Source organism: Actinia tenebrosa, unplaced genomic scaffold, assembly GCF_029948245.1.
Source record: "Actinia tenebrosa isolate PJP-AT-01 unplaced genomic scaffold, QUT_ActTen_1.0 PGA_scaffold5__44_contigs__length_20552954, whole genome shotgun sequence".
Lineage (NCBI taxonomy): Eukaryota > Metazoa > Cnidaria > Anthozoa > Actiniaria > Actiniidae > Actinia > Actinia tenebrosa.
Genome location: NW_028292582.1, coordinates 16,904,418 through 16,924,514, shown reverse-complemented (window position 1 = coordinate 16,924,514; position 20,097 = coordinate 16,904,418). Strand labels below are relative to the sequence as shown.

General features: G+C 37.5%; 1 long non-coding RNA gene across 1 annotated transcript; it reads right to left on the bottom strand.

Annotated features, from left to right (window-relative positions):
- Positions 1–11,701: 11,701 nt before the first annotated feature.
- On the bottom strand, positions 11,702–12,832 carry LOC148906745 (uncharacterized). The gene is made up of 2 exons (XR_016121239.1): positions 12,511–12,832; positions 11,702–12,096 (listed from the first exon to the last, which is right to left on the bottom strand). It is a non-coding gene; the product is annotated as an uncharacterized LOC148906745 (long non-coding RNA).
- Between the last annotated feature and the right edge of the window lie 7,265 nt (positions 12,833–20,097).

Below are 20,097 nucleotides of genomic sequence, written 5' to 3'. Positions count from 1 at the left end.
TTTAAAAACAATTTCAACAAATTAAACAATTTTCCTTTTTTTGTATTGCTTGATGATATAAAGTCATCCCTGTGTATTGCCTACATTCCTGGCCAAAGGCTGCAGACCACCTGATATTCTCAAGAATGATTTAGAACTCAAAGACAAAGAAACAAAAACTGTATATAGAGAACAATAGAATGACTCAACAGAATGGTACGATACTCTAACCGCTCGTGAACTGATTTAAGCGACGTCTGACGTTCATAATTACGACAACCGGTAAGAAACTTTATACTTATACCCTTCGACTATCTTTAACGAAAGTAGATAATGTAAACATGAACAATAAGATAATTCCAATAAGTCTGTCATATCCCCATCGGTGTGTTGGACAAAGTGTAAAAATTTAAAGTAGACAGCTGTTGTAGACAATAGGGACGTCAACAGGAAATGCAACACCATATATTTATCTGAAGTATGGAATCTAACGACAAAAAGTATGCGGAGATATCATAGTACTGAGGAGACAATGATCGATCAATTAGATGTTAACCCTATTACAATGGCAGCCTTGAAATGTATATACTTTAGAATGTGAGTACTCCCTGTTACTTTGATTATCAATGTAACGTTACAATTACAGAACTCACTGAATTGTACACAAACATATATATGTATTTTTGAGGAATTGGTAGAGGGGGAAGGGGGGGGGGGGCATCTCAATGAAATATGAACGAGAGGGTGGGCCATACAAAAAATTTGTACCAAACTAGGCGGGCTATACATTTTTTTCTGAGAAAGCTCCAAAAACCACCAGCCCCCCCCCTCCCGATAAAAAATGAACGGTCCCTTAGAGATATATGGCATCCGTTCGACCTCTTTGGTTCCCACGATTTGGAATTGGCTTGTTCACTGAAGGAAGTTCTTTCCAAGCTGTTGGGTTATCAGAGAGAACTACCAGCCCAGCATTCGATGATGTAAACTCAAGAAGCTCATCAAACATGATATAATATAAATCTTATCATGAAATAACAGTGTGAGAAATAATTCACAGGAGAGTAGGCCGGGAGAGTAGGTCGGGAAAGCAAGTTACTAAGCGACTGTCAGTGACGGAATGCGAAGATTACTAGCGCTTAGCGGAAAACGTTAATTGCTCAGTGTTACATTTTCATTTCAAAAATGTCAAATGTCTTCAAAAGATTCAAGTTATACATTGAAGCTACTTACGACTTTAAAGACCAAAATATCAGAGAAGTGGTTGTAATAAGGAGGTTTACTATTTTGGATGCTTGTAATAACATCGATCACTTCAGGTCATTCTGGACACAACTGAGCAATCCAAAAAGAGTGTTTTTTTTGTTTGTTTTGTTGTTGTTGTTGTTGTTGTTGTTGTTGTTTTCTGATTTCTCATAATTTAGCTAGATGGTCGTAACATGCACAGGTGTTGTTAGTCTGGGAAGCAAGGGTTGCTTACCGATGCTTGAAGGGTTTTTCTATCTATAGGTAGCTTATCAAGTGGGTTGCAAAACCTGTTAGGTGTTCTCTCCACCATGGAATGTAAACTGGATTAGATTTTTTTATTGAGTTTTATAATTCTAATTATTGATCGTTTGCAATTGACGTATTCATATGGTGGAAATGGAGAGATTTTTCGCACGGTCCCACTGATTACACGTGTTCTCAGTCTACTTATATCGAAAAAAAGGGATTTCCCACATTTTAGACGGTTTTCAATCTAAAGATAGTTTGATGTCGAAGTGGAAACGTTTTAAAACTGACACGTTTTCTCAGACTACTGTTGAGATGGCCGGACGACTAAAATAAAGAAATGAAGAGGTTTAGTTCTTATTGAGGCATAAATAACAGTCATAATGGGTGAAAGAAAGTGATATTCCTGCTGTAAAGCATCTCTTAACCTGCCATTTGCCTCCATTAATAATGATCTTCTCTATAATTAAGACGATAAATTGATTAACCCTGATCCGTCAAACTGTCTAGAAGTTTTTACATCGAGGAAAGGCGTGAATGTGTAAGCAATTGTATTTCCCCGATAGAGATTATTGATTTCAATCATTCTGATTTCACCCGGAAATCAGGTCAGAATCCGTGGAATCTCAAAATATTTAATTGGAAGCCGATATCTGGTAGCTCAATGTAGCCGGCTGCTTGTAAGAACGATGGAGTCAGTCAGTATTAAATCCCTGAGACTGAGTAGCTTCCGACTGCAGAAGGGGTCGGCTATTGATTGATAAGATCCTTATCAATAATATTAGAACACTTGAGCTGCATGCACTTTTCATCTTTCAACCACATTATATTATGAATCTTTTGTTTGACTATTTTGGCTTAGCCAGCTTGTCTCAACGTTCTTCGCATTGTTACATCAGGTGCAAGACACGTTTCTTATATATTCTTTGAAAGACAGTCTTATGATATTACTAAACGAGAAAGACAAATTTATGGAAAGCGTATTTTAGGCTTATGGCTTTAGGCCGAGCTGTTTATCGCATGCAGCGATGAACCATTAGATAATTGATGGGGGGTTTGCAGGAATTTTGGTTGCATGATACTTATTTTTTTGGCTCAACCCTTGCACGTTATTTTTTTGCGTACAGTTAGATATTTTTCTTCCAGCAGAAGAGCTTGCACGATATTTTTAAAAGTGCTTGCTCGATATTGTTTTTGGGATAACGCAACCACCCCCCCCACCCCCCCCCCCCCCCAATCAACTATCTAATGGTCCGTCCCTTATAACTTGCTTCTGATCTGTACTAGGGTATCACTATTATCGAACCAGAAACATATTGGCATAAATTCAGTCCCAATGAAGAAATCCCGAGCTGGTCATCCCATTTTATCACAATCCCATCGATCCCATCCTAGATATCTTATTTCCAACTTCTCAGGGCGGATATTAATCTCATTTGCCAGAAAACACAAGGAAATCTCAGTGTCTTACTCTACCTACTAAAGCCGATACAGTAAACTGATCAACTACAACAAACAGAAAATATCAACTTACTTCAGAGAGAATGTAGTTCTGCACTCAGCGGATGCGATACTGGTTTATTCCCGAAATATTATTTGGTTTTTACAAAGAACTAAGCTTTTCCTTCCGTTTCTCAGCTTGGCTTGCCGATATCATCAAAGCACCAGGTACTGATTGCTCAATCTCATTCGCAGACGGAGATACTTGAAAATCAATAGAATTTCTGGTTGGTATAAATCTTTATGAAAACAAATTGCACAATGCTATCCTTCCAGACAGACAAGACTTTCAAGTATTCATACAAAAATAGCAAAGTCATTCTCGTCCTTTTAATTTAGTTTCCAACTGTGCTCCTAATTTAGAAGGTCTAAAATTAAAACGAGCAATTGGTCACAGGCGCCCATCAAACACTATCTGTCATCATCTCGCGGTTCGTGTTCTGTTGGGTCGGTCAAGTTGAGGATGAGCTGGACTCACTTCCTACTTGTGCAAGAACGACAGGGAACATTTCATCGCTGCCAGTTGTTCATAAATTGATCTACCTTGACCTTTAGTTTTTTAATGTCAACAGAAAGACAGTGGGTATTGTGTTTGTACTCAGAGCTGTAAGCTGGTTTTGGGCTTTCTCAGATTATAGTTTTAATGATCTTTAATTTATTAATATTTTTTAAAATTTTTGCTAAAACTTTCGGTCCATGCAGCTAGCACGAGCTGTTAAGGATTGAGAGTCTGATTGATACCTTTGTCCTTTTAGTCAGTATAACATTATAGGTTGGAGCTTTATTTGGGGGGTAGGGGTGGGGATAGACCTAAATGCATGACTCATTACGAGGATGACTCATCATCTTGCTAATGAGGGATGAGGGGTGGGGCAGTTATTGATGGCAGTGCTTTTATATGTATATACATATAATACATTGGGAAAACCTAAATGTCCTTTACGTATATCTTGAGGAAACAAACAGTTCAGTTTGATTTATGACGATGACTCATCATCGCGGTAATGACGGTTAATGGGTGGAGTAGTGGCTAATGGCAGTGCTTTCATAAACCCTTTAGTTCTTGGTTATAAATGCTCTGTGCATTAATATTGAGGGTCGACTGAAGACAGTTGATTCTCTTTGATGTAGCGCACGAGCTAGTGTTGGCAATGAGGGGAGGGGTGGGTGGTTACCGGGACCCCATCAAGAAACTTTAAACCAAGACAAAAGTACAAAAGTCTATGAACGATGATACTTTACTTATTATCTTTCTTCAGACCCTTGTATCGTTAGGCAGAGGACTAGACAACCTAAATACACTAGACTTCACAAGCAAATATTTGAAATTCTTTTCGGGATGTTGGGATTTCTGTGGTCAAACGTATTCAACTAATCGAAGGAAATCCTAGATGAGAGTATGAAGTAAACGAGACAAATAAACTAGTGAAAACTGTTATCGAGTTGATGGATGATCAAAGAGATTAAGAACCTATTGATAAGGGCCGTATTGTAACCTCTCTGATCACAGGGTGACCAAACCACAGCTCTACTTGGCTGCAAAGATGACGTAATCGTTTAAGCTGACCATCGGTAAACGAGATGTTAGGGATATGCATGAGAAAGTTGTGAACAGCGCTGAAGGGCAGGTTTATTCGCTTGTTTGTACAGACTATGCACAGTGGTAGGTGATGGTGATGATAATTACATTTATCAATACGCTCTTAATATCTCCTAGATGAGAACAATGATCAGGGCATACACGCCCTAGTTACAGATATCAAATTAGCAAGTGTTTTAGGACAGTGCACCTTCAGGTTAACCGCAGAGACAATAAGGTTGTAATGGGTTATCGATGCTTTTGATTAAACCTGCTAGATGGCAAATACAACGTCTATCGTTGACAAACATTGACCAGATAAGCGCAAATAAACGATCATGAAAAAAGGTCCCAAGATGTTTTTTTTTTAATTGTGAAGCTATAAAATCACTATTGTATCTTTTGGAAAGTTAATCAAAGAAGGTGTAAATACGATTCAGATGACGAAGGAAGTAAACATAATGATCACTTTGCATAAACTAAACCACAACATCTGGGTGCGGATCGAACAACCACTTTACTTGCTCAGGCATATTCTTTGACATTTTGAGGATAATGAGCCTCAAAGCTGCAGAAAAGACTTATTTTTATTCGTACTTCCAATGCTTTCAGCACATACAAATACCATTGATTGAAAAACTAAGAAAAGTAAATTCGTTTAATTTTATTACAGCATTTGGAAAAAAGAGCAACCAGCACTAATCTTTTATCCGATTCTGATGCCGTAAAAAACGTGTTCAAAAAAAGAGAAAGAAAAAACCAGAACCGAACCAAAACTGTGAAACGATTTTAAATACCTTTTGACATTCTACCACGAAATTAGCTGTTATCATTAAGCCCTTTTTTTTTATGAAACCGTGGCGACAACGTTAATTTTCCGCCTCAGAGTCTCAACGTCTACAATTAATTAAGCAAGTTGCATTGATATGAAGTGTATGAAGTGTTTGACATTTTTTACCTCATACATAGAGAGCTGTTTTTAAATTTATGAACAATATTTAGAAGCAGTCACTGACAAAACTTCTTTTTAAACTTGTTAGCGGATTTTGTTGTTCTTTGAGCCCAACTATAGTGTTTTCCCACTTTAGATTCGACTCGAAGCAAAAAAGTACAAAATTGTTCAAATGTTCAATGAACCTTACCGGATTTCACCACATAAACACTGCTTCCTGGCGAACTTTTCTTGCAAAGTGTTAGTTTATCCGTAAGCAGTCGTAGGACTGAAAAACCTCCACGTCAGACTCGAAAAACACTGTGTTCTTTGCGGGTTCCCTCTCATAAATACAACAAAACAAACCAAAAAATTTCAATAAACAGCTTTTATTTTCATTCTTCTAGGATTGGATCATTTCTATTTTGAGGTTAGATTCTGTGGTTAAAGAACAAAGAGACTTTGTACAAACGCCTGTTTTGATAGAATGCAAATCACTTTTCTTCCTGTTGCGGTTGGAAGTCATTTCCGGGAGTAATCCTTTACATTCATTGTGACGTAGACACACTTCAGAAGCAATTTGGTAAGACTTAACACAGGAAGCCCATGGGCAAGTTTTTAAAATAAAGGACAAAATGTCCAAGCATAATAGGTTTGTAACCCGGCAATCCAAAAATCAATTTATTTAAAAGCAAAATAGCTGCATGAAATTGTGGAAACTTTCAAACACGGCTATGTTCTTTGTACCTGACAGAAGAAGCATATCTATTGTTAACAGTGACTTTAAAATACACAACCGTATTAGATGCTTAGCCGACCAACATGTTGTACAATCCCGCAAATTTAACAATTTCTGCTTTTTTACTTGATTTCATTTACACGGACTCGTGACTTATCATCGTCACTATAGTCTCCCTCGTGACTTGAGATTGCCCTTGGGGAGCCTTGCCTTGGAAACCGCTGTCCCAATAAACGCTTCAAGTCTCTACTATTCATCATTGTCAACCCCCAGTAGCACAGTCCTCCACAGTCGTCGCAGGTCTTTGATGGTGTTCTTCTGTCCCAATAAATTAGCAATTATTCGTATTGTGGACTGAGTACAAATGATAAAAGTTCTAAGTTTGATGTTGAGTTGGCTTTTGCGCATGTCTATTTTTTAAGTAAGGTTTCAAAACACCTCCCACACGGACTAAGAAAGCATTAGGAAGGTACCCACTAGACAGACCGTTTACAAGATGCTAATCATAGCAAGAGGTTAATCATCTACGTTCTAGGGGCCGACTAACCTCTCCCTTAGGCTTTTGCCGAGATTCCTGATTAGTTAACGGATAGCGGTGTCGGGGCCGAAATCTCCGGTGTAGCCGTAAATGCTTCGCGCTGCCATACTGCGCTTCGGCACTCGATGGCTGGAGGTATGGTCCTACTCAATCAATAAAGAAGAGAATAATAATCTTGGCCAAACGTTTAAGGAAAGAAGGGAAATGAAAGTTCCTGCGAAGGTCCTGACTCTGGTATACCTGTCCTACACAAGCTTACACACAACCCGTTGACTTCTCGCACGCGGAAATCACTTAACTATAACCATGGTAATACCATGATCACCTCGGGATCCATTGTTTTTGGAGGGACGTTTAATCACTAACATCCCTCCCTCATGAATGACATGAAGGAAGTTTAGAAACTAAATATCCCTCATCCATATGAATGAGGGACGATTACTTACTATTAATCGTCATTTTTGACTCATTTTTGGCTCCATATGAATGAGGGATATTTAGAAACCAAATATCCCTCATGTTATTCATGAGAGGTTGTCCCTCATGTAACGTAATCATCGGGACACCGAGTCAAAAATGACCCGGTTCGAAATCTGATGCATTTTTAATGAGGATGTATACCACCCTGCCACAGGCTTTATTCAATGTAGGATAGAGAAATTGGTCTTAGAGTCGGATTCTACATGCTAGGACAAACTTTGCGCATGCGTTATGATGGACTAAAATTACCAACTTGTTACAATCTAATGTTTTACACAAATGTTAATTTTCTCGGTGCAAGGGCAGCCTTCACGCATGTGCAAAGCCATTTTGAAACAAAAAGCAAGAAGTTAACGTTTATTCAACCACTTTATTGATTTTTCACACGTCTTATTTAGAACTGATTGTAATAATAAATGTTTAATTTTAGTACTCCATGCAGTGTGTCTTTTAGTGTTCTCTGGAACTGTAGTTTCTATAACTCTCTCGACTTCAGCGTCTTTTAAAAAGCTAAAACGACCTTCCGCCATTCTGGTCAAATTGTAGTAAAGCAAAAATTTATTCCTTAATTGATATGTTTTCTGTGTTGACAAAAAGACATTCCAATGAGAGTTCTTAAGCAAATTATTATGTCATTGAAGTAGTTTTAAGAAAACATTTAAAGTTTTAATTAGCATTTTGCTAACACTCTCTTACTTGTGCTTCCAAGAGTAATCATCCAGTCAAAGTTCTTTAAACAATGAATTTTGATTTAGTAGGCTAGAATTAAGTAGGCCTTAGTATGCTACCAATTTGCCAAATATTTTGCCAATGTTTACACGGATAAAACAAAAACATGAGGTACAAAGTTTTATATCTCCCTTGAGACGGTAATTCAGATAGATGGATTAGACAGTTATAGCAACTTATTAGTATTCAAGTTCACTAAGTTTTTGACGATTTGTTTTCTTTAATTTTCTCGGAAATCATGGTATTACAAACTAATGACTGTGTTCTACGCACGCTTTGGAGATATCTTTGAACTCTTTTGGGGTAGGCTTCCATCCATTCCTCTTTTTGGCCGCTAAGAAGTCTAAGCTGCGGGAGCTAAGGACTTCATCTGAGAAGTCTTCCCCAAGGGTTTCGCAGGCGCTCTGGATGCGCAGATGTTCGATTTCGGGGCGGTAAAGAGTACCATCTTGAGTCATAAACTGGCTTCCTTCGGGATCCATCAGCCAAACGGAGTTCTCATGGATTAAGTCTACCAATGGGGAAGTTTCATAGGCCTTAGTCTCTTTCTTCTTAGGCAACCGAAGTTCTCGCCAAGCGTGTCCGTTGTGTTGGTAGATGACTATAGGAGCGCCTCGGCCCCCATATCTATGAGTCCCTGGGTAAATGTACCCATCTGTTATGTCTTTCACATATATTCGCCTTTCTAAGAGGGTTTCTAGCTTCTTGATGTTATTTATCGTCGCTCCAGCCTTGTAGGTGGAGTTTTCCCATTTTCTTATGGCTTCTTTTCTCTTTGGGGTTAACTTACCACCGCGGGCGGAATCTTCAAAGAATTCCCTTACCAGTTTCCCGACGCAGTTGCCGGGATGTCGCATTGGCTTGAGTTTCCTAACGTCTGGCTCTTTGATCTCATACGCCCCGTAGATAACTACCGTAACAGGGTAAGCAACCTCGTAGAACAGCGCGTCGATGCCTACCAGCGCTCCGGGGCGCGTTTGCTTATTTAAGACAAACAGGTTCTGCTTACCAGACGCCCGAATAGGGTTACGGCCTCTTTCTATTACCCAGTCGCCGTCGTAATACTTTATAAACGTTAACTGTAAACGGTAGTTACCTTCAGGCATCAGGTCTATTATCTTTTCGGCTCTTTCTTCATCCATGATTTCTTCTGTGTCTCCTTCTGTGAATGTCGTGAAGGCGAAGTCGGCGTCCAAACGATCCAATACCTGGGTTCGCAGCTTGCGTACAGTTTTGTTTTGAATGCGCGCGATGTTGTCCATCTATATCTAGGAAATATTTTAACCTTCGTTTACGACCCTACGCGGACGCATCCAATATTTCATGGGACGACGTCTAAAAGCAGGTTTGGGAACCGCGGGCTTTCTTGTCAACTCCTTTACGTATTCCTCGCGCGTTGTCGTACAAGTTGTCACAATTTCACAGGGATCTTTCCTGCGTAGATGGGAAATCAGACCACACTTTGTGAAGCTCTTGCTACATCTTGGACAAATAAGCTTACCACTCATCGTATACTTAACGATATTTTGTCCTCCATTAGGGGTAATATTTTAACTTAGTAATGTGGGGCACCAGTAAAACCCGTAGAGAGCTTTTCGAATCGAATTACGCAGGTAATACCCAGAACGACCTTACGGGTAAAACCCGCGGCCGACGCACGTACGTGAGCGCGGGAAATACCCATGTAATTCCTGGGGGTGGCCGCGAGTCCCCCTACCTGCTGCTGTGTCTGTGAAGGTGTATGCAGGTTTTTGTAAGTGTGTGTAAGTATGTGTAAGTGTGTGTAAGTGTCTATAAGTGTGGGTAAGTGTGTAAAAATGTGTGTAAGTATATTTGTAAATGTGTGCTAGTGTGTGTAAATTGGTGTAAGCGTGTGTAAGTGTGTGTAAATATGTGTAAGTGTTTGTAAGTATGGGTAAAGGTGTGTGTAAAGGTGTGTAAGTGTGTGTAAGTGTGTGTAAGCGTGTGTAAGCGTGTGTAAGCGTGTGTAAGCGTGTGTAAGCGTGTGTAAGTGTGTGTAAGTGTGTGTAAGTGTGTGTAAGTGTGTGTAAGTGTGTAAGTGTGTGTAAGTGTGTGTAAGTGTGTGTAAGTGTGTGTAAGTGTGTGTAAGTGTGTGTAAGTGTGTGTAAGTGTGTGTAAGTGTGTGTAAGTGTGTGTAAGTGTGTGTAAGTGTGTGTAAGTGTGTGTAAGTGTGTGTAAGTGTGTGTAAGTGTGTGTAAGTGTGTGTAAGTGTGTGTAAGTGTGTGTAAGTGTGTGTAAGTGTGTGTAAGTGTGTGTAAGTGTGTGTAAGTGTGTGTAAGTGTGTGTAAGTGTGTGTAAGTGTGTGTAAGTGTGTGTAAGTGTGTTGTAAGTGTGTGTAAGTGTGTGTAAGTGTGTGTAAGTGTGTGTAAGTGTGTGTAAGTGTGTGTAAGGTGTGTAAGTGTGTGTAAGTGTGTGTAAGTGTGTAAGTGTAACTGTGTGTAAGTATGTGTAAGTGTGTGTAAGTGTGTGTAAGTGTGTGTAAGTGTGTGTAAGTGTGTGTAAGTGGTGTGTAAGTGTGTGTAAGTGTGTGTAATTGTATGTAAGTTAGTGTAAAAGTGTGTAAGTGTGTGTAATTGTGTGTAAATGTGTGTCAGTCTTTGTGTAAGTGTGTGTAAGTTTGTGTAAGTGTGTGTAAGGCTGTCTAAAAGTGTGTAGGTGTCTGTAAGTGTGTGTAAGTGTATGTAAGTGTGTGTAAGTGTGTGTAAGCGTGTGTAAGCGTGTGTAAGCGTGTGTAAGCGTGTGTAAGTGTGTGTAAGTGTGTGTAAGTGTGTGTAAGTGTGTGTAAGTGTGTGTAAGTGTGTGTAAGTGTGTGTAAGTGTGTGTAAGTGTGTGTAACTGTGTGTAAGTGTGTTTAAATTTATGTAAGTGTGTGTCAGTCCTTGTGTAAGTGTGTGCAAGTGTGTGTACGTGTGTGTAAGTGTGTGTAAGTGTGTGTAAGTGTGTGTAAGTGTGTGTAAGTGTGTGTAAGTGTGTGTAAGTGTGTGTAAGTGTGTGTAAGTGTGTGTAAGTGTGTGTAAGTGTGTGTAAGTGTGTGTAAGTGTGTGTAAGTGTGTGTAAGTGTGTGTAAGTGTGTGTAAGTGTGTGTAAGTGTGTGTGTGTGTGTAAGTGTGTGTAAGTGTGTGTAAGTTTGTGTAAGTGTGTGTAAGTGTGTGTAAGTGTGTGTAAGTGTGTGTAAGTGTGTGTAAGTGTGTGTAAGTGTGTGTAAGTGTGTGTAAGTGTTTGTAACTGTGTGTGTAAGTGTGTGCAAGAGTGTGTAAGTCTGTGCAAGTGTGTGTAAGTTTATGTAAGTGTTTATAAGTGTGTGTAAGTGTGTGTAAAGAGGTTTCTAAGTGTGAGCAAGTGTGTTTAAATATGTTGAAGTGTGTATGTAAATGTGTGTAAATGTGTGTAAGTGTGTGTAAATGAGTGTAAATGTGTGTAAGTGTGTGTGTAAGTGTGTGTAAATGTGTGTAAATGTGTGTAAATGTGTGTGCGCATGTAAGTGTGTGTAACTATGTTTAAGTGTTTGTGTAAGTGTGTGGAAGTGTGTGTAAGTGTGTTTAAGTGTGTGTAAGTGTGTGTATATGCGTGTGTATGTGTGAGTAAGTATGTGTAAGTGTGTATAAGTGTGTCTAAGGGCGTGTGTAAGTGTGTGTAAGTGAGTGTAAGTGTGTTTAAATGTGTGTAAGTGTGTGTAAGTGTGACAGAGTCAAAAGACACTATTTTGGACAGTAATTATTTAGACATAAATCTATATTTTTAATTAGGAATGCCTCGTGTACACATAGGAATGTAATTCTTTAGTTAACTGTTTGCGTGGAAAATGCGTAAGCAAGAAATAATTTCCGTACGTAATTACATTACAGTGAGTCATGCCTAGGTTTGGCGCTTGTTTACGTAAGTTCGTGTTTGGGACATCCTGTTTGCGCCTAGGGCGTGCAACATTGCGTAGGATGTGTAAGGTCTTAAGAATGCAGGTTTTCCCATAAAAGTAGGCCCAAACTAAGCTTAAATCAGTGTAGTAAAAGTTCTTGAAGACGTTGCGTTGTCTACGGATATTTTCACATATCAAGACAAGGAATTCTCTTCGATGTAAAGGTATGAATCTTTGCAGCCTTTTACACTTTTACCTAGGATAGATTTAGGACAAATCTATGTTCATATCGTTAACTAGTCATTATATTTTATAGCTTAGATTTTCTACATATTTGTTAAGCATTCGTTTCATGTTGTAGTAATTCTAGTCGCATTAGCGCGTAATTTAGTACAAAGTTATTCACGCAGTAGTAATTTAGTAATCACGCTGAGTGTATCTTGTCTTTTAAACTCTTTAAAACGTTTACTATAGGATCGCTACCGCCTTACTCGCTTGTTTAACCTTTTTACTACGATAAATAGCCTTAACTGCGGGATAAAAGACCTTTTCTTTCCAACCTTTAATTTGTTCGCTACTTAAACTCTACACTCAAGGTCATTGTCGCGACCGCGTGTTCAGTAAACCGTGTAATTCTTAGTTTGTCATAAACAAAGGTTAAAATACTTACCTAAAGCCATAGTTAACCTCTAGTCAATTTTTCCTATTGCTTTTTCCATTGGTTTAGTTCATTTTAAACGGTTTACCGACTTGTACATTAAACTTTGCAACCTAGTAATTTTCACTCGCGTATTGTAAACACTGCTAATCAGTATGCAATATTCAAATTACCTGTGACGTAATTTACGTATTTCCATTTCTAGTTATATCTAGCAAAACTGTATTTTATTCATAACTTTTTAGCTATTTAGATAAGCTACAAATTTATTTTATCTCATTGTAAATATTTTTCTTGTTTTCATTAGAGATATCCTGTAATCTCGTTCCCGTTTTTTTTTTCATGTATTGTAAAGTTGTGTGAATTTTTCAATAAATTCTTTTGTCAAAACCACTTGCAATCTGATTCATAGCTGAGCGCCTTGCCGCCGGTTACATAAGTAAGTGTAATTGCGTGTGTAAGTATGTGTAAGTGCGTTTGTAAGTGCGTGTATAAATGTTTGTAAATGTGTAAGTGTACTTGTGTATTAAGTGTATTAATGTGTAAGTGTATTGTGTAGTTGCGTGTGTAAGTGAGGCTCTAAGATGAGGCCTTAAGTCTTCATGTAAACTTGGATGCACCTATATTCTTAAAAGGCTGTCCACATTAGTATCCTTTATACAATTATTTCAATAAAGTTAGTCACCAAAAACCTAGAAAGCTGAGATCACTGAACATCATGGGTAACTTTTCATATCAAAAAAGCATATATATACAAAGCTTTTTTGATACAAACTGCAGCTTGATGATGCTCAGAAGAGGTGAGACTGTAACCGGTAAAAGATCCGTAAGTCCATGAACAGTTATCAAGCGGTTAAACGTGTAAAATGAATCTATCCATAATCCTTGTAGGCCTCAGCTTTATAGCTTTTCAGCTGACTAACTTTATTGAAATAAGTGTATAAAGAATACTAATAAGGATGAGACTTTATATAAACTTTCATCCTCATTAGTATTCTTTATATGAAAAATACTAATGAAGAGGATTTTATGGGGTTTAAAGGTCCATGCACGTGACGTGTATGGCCTCTCCAATTGGTTTAAATGCTCATTAATTAATTATTCAATAGTTTTTGAAGTACGTTTGTGCACAACAAGGTTCGTGATACTATTCGCACCCTCTTAGTTTGGTAAGTGGGGGCTAAAGAAGCGCCTGAGTAATAAGATAAAAATTTGGAAAATGACTCCTTGTCTTTGTTGTGCATCTCGTAGATGCGATGCGATGTTATTTTAAGATATCAGCGGTTTCAACTGGAGCATTCAAGTTCCACGTGATTACACGTTGTTATCGTTGGAATGGACTGGGAAGACCGACAGTGGCGGCTTCAAAAGATACCGTTACGATTCCGCTTGCTTTGATTTAATTCACACTATATCGTAATAATAATAATAATAATAATAATAATAATAATAATAATAATAATAATAATGATAGTTCAATTTTCAAACAGGCCACCAAGTACGCAGGAGAATATAACATCACGTGCGACTTTGATGATACAGGCACTAAAATACCTACAAGTAAAGACCCTACACCTGCCAACCAGACCAAAACGATAACCTCACCTTCACCAAAATCAATAAAAGAGCTGCTGCGATCAAAGATCACGGAGAAGTATATAAAAGAACCAAAACAGCAGACATGGCTTGGAGCCTACACCAACCAACAACTCCAAGACAAACAGATTTCACCAATAGCCAACCAGATCCTGAAGAAGTGGAAAAACATTCCCGATATTGTCTTCAGCGTAAACAAGAGCATTCGCCAACAACTACTACCAACAAAGACATGCCAACAAAGCAAAGCACAGATGACCATCACAGACACCAAATGCAGAATGTGCCATATGGCTACAGAATCAACAACACATGTACTGAGTGGCTGCTCAAAGATCGCCCAAAGACTTTACACAGCCAAACACGACAGAATGCTGAGACCGATATACCACTGTTTGCTGGAAAAGTACAACTTTCAGGAAAGCGACAATGGAAAGCCATGGTACCAACAAAGTCTACCATCAGCAGTACTTCAAAATGAAAAGGCAAAAATATACTGGAATGTACCCTTTCAACTTGAGAAAGCTCCAGAAAACAGTGCCAATAAACCCGACATAGTTGTAGAAGATAAAGAAACTAATGCTTGGACACTATTTGAAGGCACAGTTTGTCAAGTTGGTAAGATTGCGGAGAGAACTGTTGAAAAACAAGAAAAATACACGGAACTACGTGCAGGCATCAAAAAAGAGTGCAAAAGCTCAAGTGTAAATCAGATTAACATAGTGTTTGACTTTCTCGCAGGACATCACGAACAGCTAAGAAAAGACCTAAGAACAGTTACAAATACAGACAGGGAAGAGAACTTTCTTATAGAACGATGCCAGAAATAGATTTTAAGCCAGAACGTTAATATAGTCAAGAAGTTCTATGAATATGCATAAGCTGAAGAAAGGATTGAAAAAATGATATGAACTTAACCAGCCTAGACTTAGTCCGCTGGTCAATGTAAACATGATATATACAGACAAATAAAACTTGCCATAATAGTGATGATGATGATGATGATGATAATGATGATGATGATGATGATGATGATGATGATAATGATGATGATGATGATAATGATGATGATGATGATGATGATGATGATGATGATGATGATGAGATGGCGGAGAGAACTGTTGAAAAACAAGAAAAATCAAAAAAGAGTGCAAAAGCTCAAGTGTAAATCAGATTAACATAGCGTTTGACTTTCTCGCAGGACATTACGAACAACTAAGAAAAGACCTAAGAACAATTACAAATACAGATAGGGAAGTGAATTTTCTTATAGAACGATGTCAGAAATGACGTTTAAGACAGAACGTTAATATAGTGAAAGACGCTCTATGAATATGCATAAACTGAAGAAAGGATTGAAAAAATGATATGAACTTAACCAGCCTAGACTTAGTCCGCTGGTAAATGTAAACATGATATACAGACAAATAAAACTTGCCATAATAATAATAGCAATATTTCTATAATATTATTTCTATAGCGTAATTTCCATTTCTGTCCAATGGCGCTTCACAATATGATCTAAAATCTATGTACAATAATATCTTAAGCCTAAATGCGTCGTCTAAAGCTAAATTTCATATATTATAAGAAAAGAATACAAGAAAAGAAAATGATAAGCGATTAATTAAAATCGATTCGTTTGAAAATCATCGCTGATTTTTCCAATTCTGTAATTATTTAAAAAAATAAATATATCAATTAAAAAATAAATAAATGAATAAATAAATAAAACTACCGATTAAAAGCTTTCCTTAAAAGATATGTTCTAGCAAATCTCTTAAATTCATTAAGGCACAGGGCTAACGTCGGACTAACGTCGCACGTACCGAACCTATTTAACCTATCTATAAGACTGACCTAGTCGGGAAGAACGACTTAGTCGGTCCAAATTGAATCAGTCGAACTTAATTGGGTCAGACCCCGTACTTCACATGACCTTATTACCCTGTATTAGGTTCGGCTCATGTGAATTACGGCGTCTGACCTGGGCCTAAGGGCCTACGTGGCGGAAAACGTCGAACCAATGTCGATATTAATTCACTCCCCCATTGTTATTATAATTTTAATTGGACATGAAAATGCACGGGGGAACGCACGGACATTTATTTGCCTTTTCCTGATTAATGCATATCCTTGCAATGGAGAAATATAGCGCTCGACCACAATTAAAACGGGCATTTCTACGGAATGCACAGTACTACAAAACAGAAAACGAAGAATGGCATTGCATTCTGCACTTATTGCCTGTTTTTCATTCATATTTTTTTTCCTTTTATCATTGCTCTCGAATACAGCACATTTATTGTAGGTCGGCATCTCACAAACCAGGCAAACATTTTTCGTTTGGTCAAAACAAAAACTGCAAGACTCGAGAGTCTCGTCTCGTAGCAAAGATTTTCTAAACGCGGACATGTTCAGTTTGAGTGGTTTTGAATTTATTTTCGTACCCAGAGCTCCTCGGTCTCGTTCATCACATGCATCTTTGCATAGCGCATGCTCGCCAGGGGGGGGAATGAGTGTTTGGGAGGTGGGGGAGTGGGTTGTTTTCACGGCTTTGGTGTAAGTCATGCGACTTGTATGATTGATTTACTGTTTTGTATAATTTATGAATTTAGTTCGGCACGTGTTTAAAACGGCGTTTGCCTCAAAGTCGCTCCAGAGTCGTAATGTCCGACTTGGCTTGTCGAACTTATGCTGAACTCGAACCTATTCAATAGGCCGTCGTCTCAATTGTAGCAAACGTCGTACTAGGCTTGAGCCTATTTCAAATGTAATAGGTTCGACTAGATTAAGCTCATTGTTAGTTCGACGTTTGCCCTGGGCCTAACACTACAAATGCATCTAAGATTCTTCGGCAACTCATTCCATAAAAATAGAGATTGTGCTGCACATGGAAAAGCTCTATATCCATATGTTAAGTTTATATGTTACACACACTTACTAAACGACTGCTATTGGATACGGATCAACGAATTCGGAGAAATACGATTGGGCCAGATTATTCACCGCCTTATATGTTAGCAACAAGATCTTAAATACAACACGCTCTTCACAATTGGTAACCAATGAAGTTTCTCTATGAAATAGGCATTGCATATTCTCTTTTGCCCGTTAAAAGTAACAACTCTAGCTGCAGCGTTCTGAACTGACTGTAGCTTTTGAAACAAATTCTTAGGTTATCCATTAAAAAAAGAAAAGATCGTAAGCTTCTTGCGCTTCTGATTCCGACTCCGACTCCGACTCCGACTCCGACGCTAGTGTGAACCAGCCTTTTATGTTGTCATTCAGTGATACCTGTAAAACACTTCCGACAAGAATCCTCGATAGTGACTCCCAATATTGTTTCCAGACACCTGAACCAATATAACCGACGGAAGAATACTGATGCCAGGACACTGGATCCGAAATTACAATCTCGAACCCCGAGCCTTCGTTTCAATTCTTCTAGCCTGCGGCTACGAATTAGAGCTCTGGCCTTTTTTGGCGCATGCGTGAGTTTTCCAGATGCGAAATTATAATCAATAAAAATAATGCTTTCAAACAAGAGTTTTTATGCTTTCAAACATATTGTGTTTACTTCCTATCGAAATAGAAATTAGAAATTTATTTTTTGACAAGTCTTTGAATACATTCGCTCTTGTACCGAAAGTCTAAGAAATCCTGGTCTCAAAAAAAAAAAAAAGATTATGCCAGAGCCCAGGCCGGAGCCCTCGTTCTTTGCCGGCAGAAGAAACGCAGAGAATGGGTACGATCGAGATTGGATCCGAAAGACCTCACGTACCTGCGTGTACGCACGCGCAATGCGATTACTAAAATATCGGCGTTGAATTCCATGCTCATTACCATTTTTTCACAGTTTAATGTAACCACAAATAGGAACTTCTTGCTTTCTGATTGGTCGAGAGCAGTGGTAAATAGGAGACTATTAAATAACAAAATACGTTAGACTAAAAGGGCATTTGATATACCTTAATTGCAATATCTGGTTTTCATTTTACTTTTGCAGGATTTACTTTCGTATGATAGTATATATATTATAGATATCTTTATGTGCTTTTTGATAATATTACATTAAAAATGCATTTTATTTTATTGTTTTTATGAAATGTGTATTTTCAATGCAATAGTTTTTAATAGTTTATACCATATATATATATATTTAAAAGTTTTATTAATATTGATATAAATTTATTGATCTTGTTTATTGATCTTGATATTTTTGTAAAGCGTCGTTAAACTGAACGGAATCGGACGCCAAATAAAATATGTTTATTCATATATTATTAACAAATTACGAAGCGCATGCGCACGGGGATAGTGCGCGCTTGAAGCCATTTTTCTTAATCAATCTTTTAGCGTGTTTTTGTTTTTGTTGATGTTGTTATGGTCCACCCTCCAGTATTTACCACAATTATATATTACTGAGTTATTTACGCACTTAGTTATGTTAATACATAACATTTTTCACCAATTGTCGTTGTAAATAAAAAGAAATACCATGCTAAACCATCAGCAATATGTCCAAGTTTACGACTTTGTTGGGTCAAGGTTCATGTATACAAAACCTTTATGTATACATAAGACGGTTAATAGTTAGGGAAAAAATGTAAGAAAGTACCTAATAGGGAGAGAGCGAACGTATTCTAATCGGTTCCCATGAACGTAAAATAAAATAGAATAGAATAAAATAGAATAGAATAAAATAGAATAGAATAGAATAGAATAGAATAGAATAGAATAGAATAGAATAGAATAGAATAGAATAGAATAGAATAGAATAGAATAGAATAGAATAGAATAGAATAGAATAGAATAGAATAGAATAGAATGAAATAAAATAAAATGAAATAAAATGAAATAAAATGAAATGAAAAAAAAAAAAAATTAAAAAAATGTACTCTAATCAGTCCCCACCCTTGGCACTTCCCTTCACCTTAGAACGCAAAATAAAATAAAATGAGATGAAATGAGATGAAATGAGATGAAATGAGATGAGATGAGATGAAATGAGATGAAATGAGATGAAATGAGATGAAATGAGATGAAATGAAATGAAATGAAATGAGATGAAATGAGATGAAATGAAATGAATAATGACCATTTGCGAGGAAAGTGGATACGTAGTAAAGTACACATTGCAGAAAAGCGATAAAACGAAAAATCCATATATTTTTTCATTCAAAAACGACAGTACCGCTGTCGCCTTGATATTCAAGGTTCCTTCTTAAATATATATATGCGCTACACGGAAAAAGATCCAATCTCTGTCATTTATATTATAATAGTGTAATTGATCTCATTTTGTGATAACGCGGGATTTATTTTCTGTGAATGGGTTTCTGCAAGTCCTTTCTTCAATATCATTTCACAAAGTTTGTGAAATATTTCGATTTTTCGATAGGTCACTGATATTCCAAGGAACGGCGAGGTATCAGAGAGGTAGCGAGGTAGAAAGAAGAATTTCTTACCGCACGGTAACAAAGACAACCGCGGCTTCGTGATGCAAAAAAAAAAAACAAAAAAAAAAACAAAAAAAAAACAAAAAAAAAAAAAAAACGATGAGAAATTCACTGATACCCAAATCCCCATGGAATATTTAATAAGTTCAAAGAATCGATATTAATAGTTTTGGCATCAGTTGAGATCAGCAATACTAAGACCTGTATTGGTTGGAGCTTGCTAAGTTTTTAGGCGCTCGTTTTATCTTAAAATCTTGACCTATCGCAGATCGTTATCATATAGACTCATCGGCACCCTCTAGCAAATAGGGCCAGGATTTGAACCCTATTTTTCTACAATAATCAAAAAACAAACACTTATGTTTTGTACTAACCACACAGAACAATGTTTCTTAAAGCTTATTTTGGTCTAAAAACAGTTTGGAGATGTTATAAATCACGCTCAGAGTGATTTAACGGAGTTATCTTGGTGACAATCTACTGACAACAACAACGAGTCTCGCTCATATACTCGTAACGGGCGCTTTGTAGGTAAATCAGT